The sequence below is a fragment of the Quercus robur genome, chromosome 4 (assembly GCF_932294415.1).
Source record: "Quercus robur chromosome 4, dhQueRobu3.1, whole genome shotgun sequence".
NCBI classification, from domain to species: Eukaryota; Viridiplantae; Streptophyta; class Magnoliopsida; order Fagales; family Fagaceae; genus Quercus; species Quercus robur.
The window spans coordinates 75,338,888-75,351,653 of NC_065537.1; the positions used below are offsets into that span (position 1 = coordinate 75,338,888).

The 12,766-nt window shown below is 31.2% G+C and overlaps 2 protein-coding genes across 50 annotated transcripts in view; one reads left to right on the forward strand and one right to left on the reverse strand.

Moving 5' to 3' along the window:
* The window catches only part of LOC126724246 (PHD finger-like domain-containing protein 5A), an 88,982-nt gene extending 82,340 nt beyond the window's left edge, over positions 1–6,642 (reverse strand). Inside the window, exon 1 of one of the 2 annotated variants that reach the window (XM_050428754.1) lies at positions 6,524–6,642. The gene's annotated coding sequence lies outside the window, so the exon portion shown is untranslated. The remainder of the gene's footprint in view (positions 1–6,523) is intronic. The other variant, XM_050428755.1, reaches the window with a different exon arrangement.
* Positions 1–12,766, forward strand: part of LOC126724227 (putative disease resistance RPP13-like protein 1) — a 248,182-nt gene that overhangs the window by 58,146 nt on the left and 177,270 nt on the right. The gene's annotated exons all lie outside the window — the stretch shown is intronic.

Genomic DNA, 12,766 nt, shown 5'->3' on the forward strand with positions numbered 1-12,766 from the left:
GTGCATACAATGTGGCTAGTGAGGCTAAAACAATAGGAAACAAAAAGAAACTGTTTTTGGTCAGCATTATGGAGGAATAAAATTTTAAGAATCACATTAAAGTCTTTGCATGGAGGGTATGTCATAACGCAATTACAAAAATGAGTATTGTCCAAAAGCTGTCGGAACAATTACATTAATAAATTCAATCTTCCCTGCTAAAAACAGTCAAAGTAGCATCATTACCTCCATCATTCATCGTATTAGTTCTTGAGTCAAATCTATCCTTTGGACGGGGTTTCTGTAAATTTATCAAACATAACTAATCAGGGCAAAATCTGATTTGTTCTAAAGAACTAAAAGCTTGATAAGATGAATTAGAGTTGATAGGAAAACTACTAGGGGCTTAGGGAATGAATAACAAGGTCCCCATACTAATAATAAAAAAGAACAAGTCAATCATCCATTGATTGTACAATAACAACTCAAGCATATGTTAGGTAAAATTTATTTCCCAATGAAGAAAAATTAACAAGAAAAAGAGGCCAAAAAGGGGGGGAGCAGAAGAAATCGATTATGCTTGCAAGAATTGTAACACAATTAAAATAAATAATTGTTAGCTTATCAAGCTGGGCACCCCTAGTGTCAACTTCCGATAAAAATTAAATGTAAAACGTCAAACTGGACTGCTTTTAAGCCAAGCTCAATTGTAACTTTTCTATTAAGGTTTCAATTATAAAAGTTAGTCAATCATCAACCAATTAGCTATAGCTCAATTGGCACTTCCTCCTCTCATAATAAAGGGACGGAGGATGAGGTCCTGAATACTGGGTTCGAGACCCACTGGGTGTGTGTGCATGTGTAACTTACCAATCAAAATAGATAGTCAGTCATCAATAACCTGCCATTCATAAGGGGTTTTCAGATTCTTGCAAAAGCAATGAAGCTTCCAAGGACCTTAGTTCAAGAAAAATCTAAATCATATTCAGTTTTTATTACCAGATTTTAAAATACATGAACACACCAAGCAATAAGTTTTAATCTGTCTAAATTTTAAACAATGAAAAACCATAAACAAACCTTCTTCTTTTTTTTTTTTTTTTTCTCATTCATCTCCCAAAGAGTTGTCGCCAAACGATGCAAACTTCCTCTTTTGAGGTTTGTAAGCCACTAAGAGCTTATCACTGATTTAAATCCTGCTTTGCCAATTGGATTTAAGAATGCTGACCATGGCATCTAAGAGTGTGTAGGAAATGGAATCCCTAGAGCCGAAATATGAATTCTGTTGCCTTATGAGTGATTTCTGAGAAACCTGAAAGCACAATTACTCATCAGAACAAAATAAATAAATATATAAATAAAAAATGTCAACATACATGTAATATTTAGAAATGAGTTCAAGGCTTACATATGAAGGTTTGGAATAAACTACAAATTTTTTACTAATATATTGCTGTGGCAAAGTTTCTGAGAAATAGTTTGGTGCTAATCAGTTGATGAACGAAACGAAATCACTCACTATCTCTAAAAATTCAGAATTTTTCAACCAACACAAACAAACCCACATTGCTCCTTTTATAGAACTTGACATACGAAACAGAAAATTGGTTTACAGAAAGTTATTTAAAAACAATGCAGAAAGTTATTCAAAACAGTGTGCAGTGTAGATTTTTGAGACATTTTATCAAGCCCACATCATGCATTATTGTTGCAATCATTCCCTGCATATAATGTAATGAAAGAACTACATTGCTGTCAAAAGAACTACCTAGAATTTCAACAATAATAGAATACCATAATACCTCCAAAACATAGTCAAATAACAATTTCAACAATAACCGACTCTAATTAAGAATATAGTCGAAACAGACAATACAATAGTTACAGTTCCAAAGCCCCCACAAAAAAAAACGCCGTTTCCAATTCTTACAAAATCATCTATGTTTGTATATGCAATCATAAGGATACGTTTTGAAAATTACATTACTTACACATACCAAAACAATAAACTGATCTAAAACTCATATCCAAGAAATGCATAGACATGGGGATAAACAATTAGACAGAGATTTTCCTACATGGGTGTAGACAATTAAACCATTCACCTCAGAAACTTCATAAAAATCTGGGTTGAGCGTGACTTCGAGCAAATCCATCTGTGGGTTGGGTTGGGCATGCCTATTTGCCCATCTGATCAAGAATCTCGAATCTGTTTAACCAAAAATAAATAAATAAATAAAAAATTGTATACCTCTGTTTCTTGAAAAAAAAAAAAAAATCTGGAATATAGAAAACATAAAACAAATTGGAAAGTAAAATGAAAATAAAAAACAAATTGTATTTGGTTTACGGATGGTTCTAGGGCTATTATGCTTTGAAGTTGTGTCTCCAAAACCAAACACAACAATAAAAAAACAGAAAAGAAGAGATTAAAAAAATAAATAAAAAAAAGCAGATCACTACAATTGAAAGGGAAAGCGAAAGAAGTCATCTTTACCGATAGTCGGTTTGCTGGCTGACGGTAGCGGCAGGATCTATTCTCTCTTCAAGTTTCACTCTTAAGTATCTTCTCGTAAGGGGTAAAAGGGGCATTACAGAGAAGGAAAAAATTGAAGAGAAGTTGAAAATATATATAGTGGTTACCCACTGAAACGGTGTGGGGCTTTTAAAAATAATTTGTTAAAATTTCCTTTTTTTTAATAATTTATTTTTAAAAAGGCTTATTTGCTGATTTGTTGCTATTTTAAAAAAGTGTTTTTTTTTTTTTTTCCTGTAACTACTGCCCAAACGAAAAGACATATTGTTTTGGTGTTTTTAGATGTAAATGTGCCGGTCATTTATGTAGCTATATAGCGCAATAAGACACGATCAACAAAAAGTTAAACGTTTCGGCTATTAGTTATTATATAAATATAGATTATATACATACATATATATATATATATATAGAGAGAGAGAGAGAGAGCAATTTGACTTAGGGACATTATGAATTGTGCAAGTTTTATTATATAAAAATAAAATTTATAATAGATTATTAAAATAATTAAAAATATATATTAAATTTTATACTATATGTCTTGAAATTTTTGGTAATAAATTTTGGTAGGATTACAATTTTAAATATCTTCAAACTTAAATAATATAGTTCACCTAATTAAAGCATCCTAACAAATAATAAGATATATAGAGTTTCAATTGGAGGAGTGGAAAGTTTCTTGGAACTTTAGGTCATACTAGAATTTCTTCTAATGCTCTATTTGTTTCGCTGGAAAATCTTCTGTAAAGAAAGTTTTCCACATTTTTCAGTGTTTGGTAGTCCAAAAAAAACTGGTCAATGGAAAATTATCTTTAGTCAATGGAAAATCTTAATAAAAATAAGGCTTGTTTTCGATAGGTTATTTTCCAAAAAAAAATTTTGGAAAACAATCTCTCTCTCATGGTACACTCTCTCACTCTTTCTCTCTTTCCTTTCCTTTTTCTTTCCTCACACCCTCACTGTCACTAACTTTGGTCTCCCCTCTTCCATAGATCTCTCTCTCTCTCTCTCTCTCTCTCTCTCTCTCTCTCTCTCTCTCCACGTTTCTCTTCCCCTTTATAACACAGTTCTCTAATTAGATTTTTCTTCTTCCTCCCATTACTCAGTAATTATTTCATTCCTTTCTACCAACTTGCAAAAGAGAACATATTTGCAGTGTAATTATTTCATTATTCTCTATCAAAATCCCAATTCTTTACTTTGAATTTCAAACTTGATTTTATTTTTTTCTCTAAGAAATTTTTGGTTTGATGGATTGCAAGTAGTTCTTTTTTGCACATAAAAGTGCTAAAAAAAATATAAAAAATAAAAAATAAAAAAGAAGAAGAAAGAATGAATGAAGTAAAAGAAGAAAATTTTAAACATAGTGCCTCTACGGCTCTAAATTGTTTTTACATAGGATAATTTTTACAGTAAATTAATAATATTGTTATATAATAAATGATAATTGTTCAGGGGAATTGTATTTGTTGGTAGATACATTATGCAGATACTATGCAGTGATAATATATTATGTAGATACATTATATAAATACATAATTTTGAGTAATATTAAAGACGTGGTTGACCATAGTAGACAATTAGTGTACCAGCAAAAAGAATCGACAATTAAAAGTTATTATTATTTGTACTTATTAAAAATGTATTCCTATGTCAATTTTATGTATATAGACAAATGGTTGATATATATATGTATGTATGTATATATGGATGTTACTGTTCATATATATGAGTAAGATGAGTGGTAGAGATCATGAAAATTTGACAACTAATTTTGTATCTATTGTCAAAATTTTAGTATGAAAACCAAATTCATTCTTATTTGTTTTTTAATTTATATATATATATATATATATATATATTGATTACATTAGTTGGTTTACATAATACATATGTTTTAAATTACACAAGAAATATAAAAAATAAAAATAAAAATTTGCATACCAAACACCAGAAAACATTCTTAAGCTCATTTTCAAAGTCGTTACCAAACACTGGAAAATGATACAGTTTTCTAGAAAATGCTCTTTGGAAAATGAATCATTTTCTAGAAAATGTTTATGCTAAAACAAACAGAGCGTAAATACTAGAATTGTAGGCAAACATTAATTATTATTAGATCTAAGGGTCAAAAAACACTCATAGTAATGCCATTATTACTCTATAGAAATTAGTGATTTAGGCATTAACTCTTCTTATTAAAAGAAGAAAAAAAAAAAAAAAAACCCCAACATTAACTCTCCATTCTCTTCCATAGCATCATCTTCCTCCTCTCATCTTTCTCTTTGCACTATGTACTTTCAGGCCTCCACCATTCATAAAATGCTCAAGATTAAATTGTAAATCCAAGCGGTCTTTATTTTGTTTTAATAAGCATGATTACCATTTTGGGAACTCATTTATTATGGAAGGAGTATTGTTTTGCCATTAATTAACCACAGTATATGGCCTGAGAAAAGGAGAAATTTTTTTTCGTCCATTGAGTTTTGTGTTTTGGCAGTAGAGTAAAATTTGGTGCTATATTGCTATAATGCTATAATTTAGCTCCATTGATACTAAAATTACGCTCCAGCAGTGGAGCTATATCCATATTTTTTAGCTCCACATGAACAGTACACATCTATAAATAGATGTGTACTGTTCATCTAAGCTAAACAAAAATAATATTATTTAATTCTTACCGGGATTAAAATATACCGTTCCCTTTTATTTTATTTTTTTTTTCTTTCATCTCTTTCTCACTTTATGCCTCTCTCTCTCTCTCACTCTTCTGAATTCTCTTCCTCTCCCCAGAACTCCCTCAAGCTCTCATCCTCTCTGTCATTGTGCAATCTCGCCGTTCCAACCAGCCGTTCTCAAGCTTTCATCCTCTTTCTCACTCCGGCCCGACCAGCTATCCTCAAGCTCTCATCTTCTTTCTCACTCCGGCCCGACCAGCCGTCCCGACCAGCTCTCAAAACTCACCGTCACTCTCCTCTCTCACCATCACTCTCTCAAGATCCCTCATTCCCCGCCGTAGGCCCAACCCAGCCGTCCCAAGCCGCCGATCTCAGACCCACGCCGCCAATCGCAGACCCACGCCGCCGATCGCCTATTATAGAGATTTGGGTTTTTTTTTTTTTTTTTTTTTTTTTTTTTTTTTCTGGTGGTGGTGGTGGTGGTTGTGGTTGTAGCGGTGGCCGAGGAAAAAGATTTGAGATTTGGGTTTATTTATTTATTCATCTTTTTCCTGCTGTGGATTGGTGGTGGTGGTGGTGGTGGTTGTGGTTGTGGTTGGCTGTGGTAGGTACTGTGAATGTTTTTTTGGTAATAGAATATATTATTTTATTGTAGTGGTTATAATATTTTATTGTGAAGTTTATATTATTTTATTATGTTGAAAGCAAAAATAGATCCACTGCTGCAGCGTATGGATGCATATGTATAGGTAAAATAGATAAAGTAAGTTTTAGTGGAGCTAAATAGCTAAATATTTAGCTCCACTGCTGTGGATGCTCTAATTAACCACAGTATATGGCCTGAGATAAGGAGAAATTTTTTTTCGTCCATTGAGTTTTGTGTTTTGGCAGTAGAGTAAACACTCATTGCTCTTGCAAACCAAGAAGTGCCATTTGAGCTAAAGCTCATTAGCCCAAAAATCACGCCAAAAGCTAAAATCAATGCAGCCAAAAACCTCATATTGTAGCTCCAGAATAACCCACCCACAACCATGTTTTTATCTTTACACTTTCTTTGGGGAATTTCATCAAACACTTAAGCGGCACTTTCCCTATGCTATTACTTTTAGACAAATTTGATAACTTTCATAACCCATCTAGAACCCAGACAAAACCCCACAAAAAGAATCAAACTTTAAAGAGAACATCGAAAATAAAAAGTGTACTAATGGTGAAAGCATCGAAATATTGAACAAAAATGGATGTGTGGGTGAGTCACTAATCACTATCACAGAAGCAAATGCAAAACCCCAAATCCGAGAAGAAAGAGATGAGGTACTGCAGTACATACCAGGAGGATTGATCGATCTCTTTTAAGGTTTTATGATTTTCTCAGCCTCTGGACTCTGGTCTGCTGTTAGTTGTTACTTGTTAAACGGAGCAACGACTGTCCTGCTTATATTTTTTTTAAGGAACTTTTTTTTTTTTTGGATAAAATAATTTTTTTATAAATAATATTATTAGCAAAAAAAAAAAATATTACAAATATATAACATGAATATAATTTGTTGTGTCACTCAATACAATTATGTGATTGAAATTAATTATAAAAAAAAAAATTTAATTATTGTACATTGAAGAACTATATCTAGATTTTACTATGCTATCATGGACATTGGTTCAATTTCATAAGTAATTTTAATGCATATTTATTGGGGACTTAACTAGATATGAGTTTCTACATTTGTTTTATGAGGTAAAAATATTACTGATTTTCTCAGTCTCTTATTTTTGTCCAAAGAATTAGGGTTTGAATCTCATTTACACTAAAAATGATTCCATTAATGTCTTTTTCTAATAGTAAATAGTGAATAACAATTATTGTAAATTCAAATTAGCTCAATTAATAAAGTATTTTATCATCAAATAAGAGAGACTTGATATTCAAGTTCTACTTACAACACCAAAACCAATTAGTGTTTTGGTCAAATAATTAAAAAAATCAATATGGTGTGGATGTCAAAATTGAAAATTTATTTTATCTCTAAATTTTATTAAAAAAATTTAAAAATAAAAAAAGAAGAAGAAGAAAAAGAAAGAGATGAATCACCATGCAATTGACACCGTACCGTACATTTCAAATCATATAAGATGAAAATATACTCAGACTTTTATTTTAATAAGTAAATTTTGAAAAGTTTATTTTCAATTTTTAAAAAATTTGTAAACATATCAAATAGTTATTTGGGTTAAATTCTAATTCAGCAGTTGAAAATTTAAATTGAAAAAAAAAAAATGTAAACATTCCAAGTTATCTTTTGAAATTGAATATTTACTTTAAAAAAAAAAAATGTAAACATGCCAAGTTATTTCTTGAAATTGAATTCTTCCAACTCAAGAAACGTAATTTTTCCCTAACATTATACTCAATCTCCTATTCCTAATGTCACTTTTACTACTTTCAAAATACTGTAAAAAAAATAAATGGACAATCCAAATATAATAGCAAGTAATTTTTAAGTCTTTGTTCAAACTTTCACTAAGTTGAGTACTTTGTATCACTAAAGTAGATGTCATATTCATGTAACATTTAGCCATTATCTCTTTATGTCATTTAATGAACAAAGAATCTTAGAGTTCGTTTGGGAACAACTTATTTAGTTAAAACTGAAAACTTTTTGCTGAAAGTACTGCAGATGAAATTAAAAGGTGGTTGAAGAAATAGTACAATAGGACTTATGAATAGTCCAAAAAAGTGTAATGAAACCCATAAATAGTAGCAAAAATAAGCTGAATAGTAAAAAAAATTGGGTTTTTAAGCAAATGCCAAATGCACACCTTAGCTAATACCTTTGCAATTGCAGGATATTGATCAGTAAAAATAAACTTAGGCTTTTTACTCTTGAATGCATTAAAAATGCTTTCATGCTTGAAAGATTAAGTTATTTCATTGTATAAAAGTGCAGCCTCAAAAATTACCATCTTTTTTTATTGGTGATTAAAACTTATAAACAAAACTAATAGACTCAAATTTTTATTTTCTTCTTGTATAGTGTCATAAGTCATAACACTGTCAATAATAAATTATCATTTTAGTATCAACCCAAACTATATTAGCTATCTATTTTTGGCTATCCAATCGTACACAATATAATGATGGATTATGAATCAATGATTGCTAAAAATACCATAATAATTTACTTGCTTCAACATTTATCAAGTCTTTTCCGTCTAATTCAAAGATGGTTATTCTAATCATTTTCAATTTAGCCAAGATTAGCATTTTCAGTAGCTTCTCTACTTATTAACTAGTGTCTTGCCTTAGCCTTAATTCATGTGCTAAATCAACAACAGAGGCTCAGGCTTCAAACATTCTTCATTGTGATTGCATCATGAAAGCATTTTTTGGAAAATCTGGTTATGCTCAAATACAAAATAGTATGCCTTTTAATTTTTGTTCTCTCAAACTAATGAAACACTAAAACATACATGATAATTAATCACCTTTTCAATCAAGTATGATAGTTTAGATGATCTCAGTTGTCTGCTTTTTGAGTACATTATTTAGTACCCAAAAATTTTCGAGATGCTAATTCTTTGTCTATCTTACGTTTGGTTAAATAATGTTTTCAAACCACCGCACACCCTTAGTGCAATGGTCACTCCATAAATATAAGTGTTTGTGGGGTGTGGAGAAAAGGGTCAGGATTCAAATCTTCAGGAGGGAGTTTCACACACATATACATTTAGATTATACTAGAATAAAATTTATATCTTATATCAAAAAATAATAATTTCAAACATTGGGCTTGTTTGTTAGTGTTGTTTAAACAACAGTTTTCGTTGTTTAAACAATATAACACGTAATTCCACAACACATAATTTCATAACACTTTTTTACCCACACGTAATTCCACAATACTTTTTCACCCACACGTATTTCCACAAAACGCAAACAACGTTACTAAATGGCCCTAAATTCCATTCACTATCCATAACTTTCCCATTACTTCTACAACGTCCTTAATGTATTAAACTTCATACCAAATTGTGAGTTCCAGTTAACTCAACTGGTAAAGTTTCTTATTGCTGAATAAGAAATTTAAAGTTCAATCCCTCGCTTACACTATTCAGTGTCTTGGTCTAATAATAAAGAGCCATCATTTAAGGTCCATTTGGTTAAGAGTGAAACATGGAGGATGAAAAATAGAAAAGAGAAAAGTGGAGAAAAAACTAATTTTATGGGTATTTTGATGGAAAATTGGTGGAGCTTATGTGTTTTATCTCCTAGCCCACCAAAATTGTATCTCTCCAATTTGGGGAAAGAAATAGTTGTAGTCGATGATTGACCTACCACATTTTCTTTTTACATGTTGGACTTGGATATATTGTTGCCTATTTCCTATATTCTTTTTTCTTTCTTTCTTTGTGCTTCCTTTCTTTCTTTCTTTTTTGTTGTTGTTAATGTTGTTGTTGAGAAAATCGTGCTTTCTTGGATAGTGGACATATTGTTTGCCCTTTTTTTTTTCCCCTTAAACTATAAATGATTATTTCTTTTACTTTTTTTTAGGGCATGATTTTTCTTTTTTTAATAAATTTGGGTGATTGCCTTTTTTTTTTTTTTTTTTTTTGCCACTTTTTTGTTTTAATTGGACATCATTTTTTAAACAATTAATAACATATGAGTAAATTTATACTAACTCACTTTTTCCACTCCCAACCAAACACAAAAGAGGGAAATTAAAATGTTTTCTTTCCTTCCACTTTTCCATCCCTTCCCTATTTTTTATTCTTCTCATGGTTTTAAAAACCAGATCGGAGGCAAAACCATTTTTGCCTACAATTTCCAATTTAACTCGGTTTTTGACCAATTTTGGCCGATTTTGGGGGTTTTCTAACCGAAGTAGTACCCGATCCCTAGTTGAACCGGTCTGTCCAGTCCAGTTTTTAAAACCATAATCCTTCCACTTTTCTATCTTTCCAACCAAATAGACCCTAATAGTGGATGCCATAGCTTGAAAATATCTCTAAAAAAAAATTACATACCAAACTTTGGAACCCAAAGCCATCATTAAGAGTGGATTTCTTAAGTTGAAAATATCCCTAAAAAAATATAAATAAAATAAAAACTACATACCAAACTTTGGGATCCAAAGTTTTGAAAGGATTATTTGTCATCCTATAAAAGGGTCATTAAACCAAATACATAATGTTAAGTACAAAAAAAAAAAAAAAAAAAAAAAAGGCAGATTTTATTATTTTTCATTAACCATTTCATCTTGAGTCATGCTAGATCATCCATACACCATCTCTAGTTTGCATATCAAACTACAGTAGCAATCAAAACAAGGGGCTTATCAATCGATCACACAACTGCTAAGAAAAGAGGGAATGAACTTGTCATAATATTTGTCCTCTTCCTTATATGATTTTATAAACTCCTTTTGTTTGTTTATTTTCTTGTATGTTACAAGTTGTCTCTTTTATGTTTTGTTGTTTATTTCAAAATAAGTATGCACACAACACACAAAGTCAATCTGAGTATATAAGTTAGTTTATTAGCACATTGGGCTTAGGCCCATTTATTGTTGTACTTGTCCAACACTTATATTATTTGTGCTACACACATATTGTGCCTATATAAAGGCTTGCTCTTGCACTATTTATACATTGAATATTTAGAAGTGACCCAAACTTAGAGGGTTAAATAGTATTTAGCCCTATCCGAAAAATATAAAACAAAAAAAAAAGTATTTAGCCTATAATAAATAATAAATGTAGTGTCCACTTTGATTGGGACAAGTAAATGTTGTCTCCATATGTCATACGGACAATTCTTGTATCATTTTACTTTATTCACTTAAGATTATTGTACATCATGCTTTTGTGTCAAAAGCCTTGTACTTTAATTGGTTGATACCTTCTAATGTATTAATAACGTTTATGGTTCAAATCTCCCCTCCTTCATTGTAACTAATATCAAATTATTAAAAAAATATATATATTGTTTTTGGTATGTGACTCACCATAGTATATTAAAATTTTCAAAATAGTTTGCTCTATCTAAAATTCTATTATTAAACTTTCATAAAGTTTAAAATACTACTCTAATTAAAATTTTGTTGTCAAAACGTTCCAAAAGAATTTTTATTATTTATTTTAAATTATTTTAATAGTCTAACATGACTTTTTATTTGGCCATATTATATCATGACTCAAAGTAAGTGTTACATGTCATACAATACTCAATATGTTTAAGATTTAACTTTAATTAAAAATTGATTCTCAAAAAGAAAATACTTTAATTAAAAATTTTGTTACCACAATATTTAATATAAAATAAAATGAAATAAGTTCTGTAAGGACACGATTAATAACGACCCAAGAATAACATTGGGCTCGTACGTAAAGGGCCCGAACAATATAATTTGTAGAGTGTGGGCTTGGAAGGCTTGACCTTGGTCACTGGACAGCGGTCTAGTCATGGTTTCTATGGAAATTTATATGAGAGTGGACCTGGCGTGACTGACAAAACCATCTTTCGGTGCTACATGTGGGGTTTTTGTCCTCGTACCCCGTCCGAGGAGCTTAGTGTTCTTCTCATTCTCCCTTTTTAGGACTTCTCCCTCTGTGGGGATCCTTTTCCCCATTGGTCCTTCTTTCCTTTTATACTAGTAGTAACTTTCCTTTCAATGTCCACGTGTAAGTTTCACTTTCTGGGATGGAGACTTGTCCTATCAGCCCATACTTAGAGTGGTTGGGAGTAGACGTAAAAGTTGAATAGCATGGTGAAGAACATGGGCCTGTCAGATGCAAAGTTCTTTATTATAGTATTGGCAGCTTTTTCACTTGTCCTGCCCCTGCACTGAGCTCGCCCTTTCCTTCAGGCGTTCTGTGGGGTGCCGAGCATAAGATCGTCCTCGGCCAGATCTTTAGCCCCTTTTTTGGATTTTCATTATGCGTCCTTGGCAATTGCTCTCCTCGGCTTGGGCTTTGGGCCTTAATGTAAAGTGGGCCAGGGTTGCAGATTCTCTGGCCCCACAAGTTCTATTGTTTGTTTTAAATTATTTAAATAATTATTAGCTTCAACAAAAACTTAGTATTTTTGTCACATATCATAAGATAAATTTTCTTTTCTGAATCTATTTTATTGGCCAATTTCAATGATAATAGTTTATGTTTTAATTACATATAATTTAAGGACTAAATAAAAGTTTGAACCGTTGAAGCCAATTGAAGCCTAATTATATAGGTTCTTTCATTCTGCTTTTCAATTCAGTATAGGAATAGTCTTCATTCTCAAAAAAAAAAAAAAAAAAAAAAAAAAAAAAAAATCAGTATAGGAATAAATTTTAACTACAGTGAGGAAAAATGTAATAGCAATATAAGCGTACAAAGCCTAATTCTCAATTTTGGGCCTAAACCCATCTACTATGCCTAATAATGCTTCTTGAGCAAAAATCACCCACGAAAATAATGTCCTTCATGTTGTGCGATAAATGTTGTATTTCACATTACTATACATGAATACTGTGGGTACCTAAGGCATGCTTGGCAACGTCCTAGGCATGCTTGCAACGTCCTCGGCTGTCCT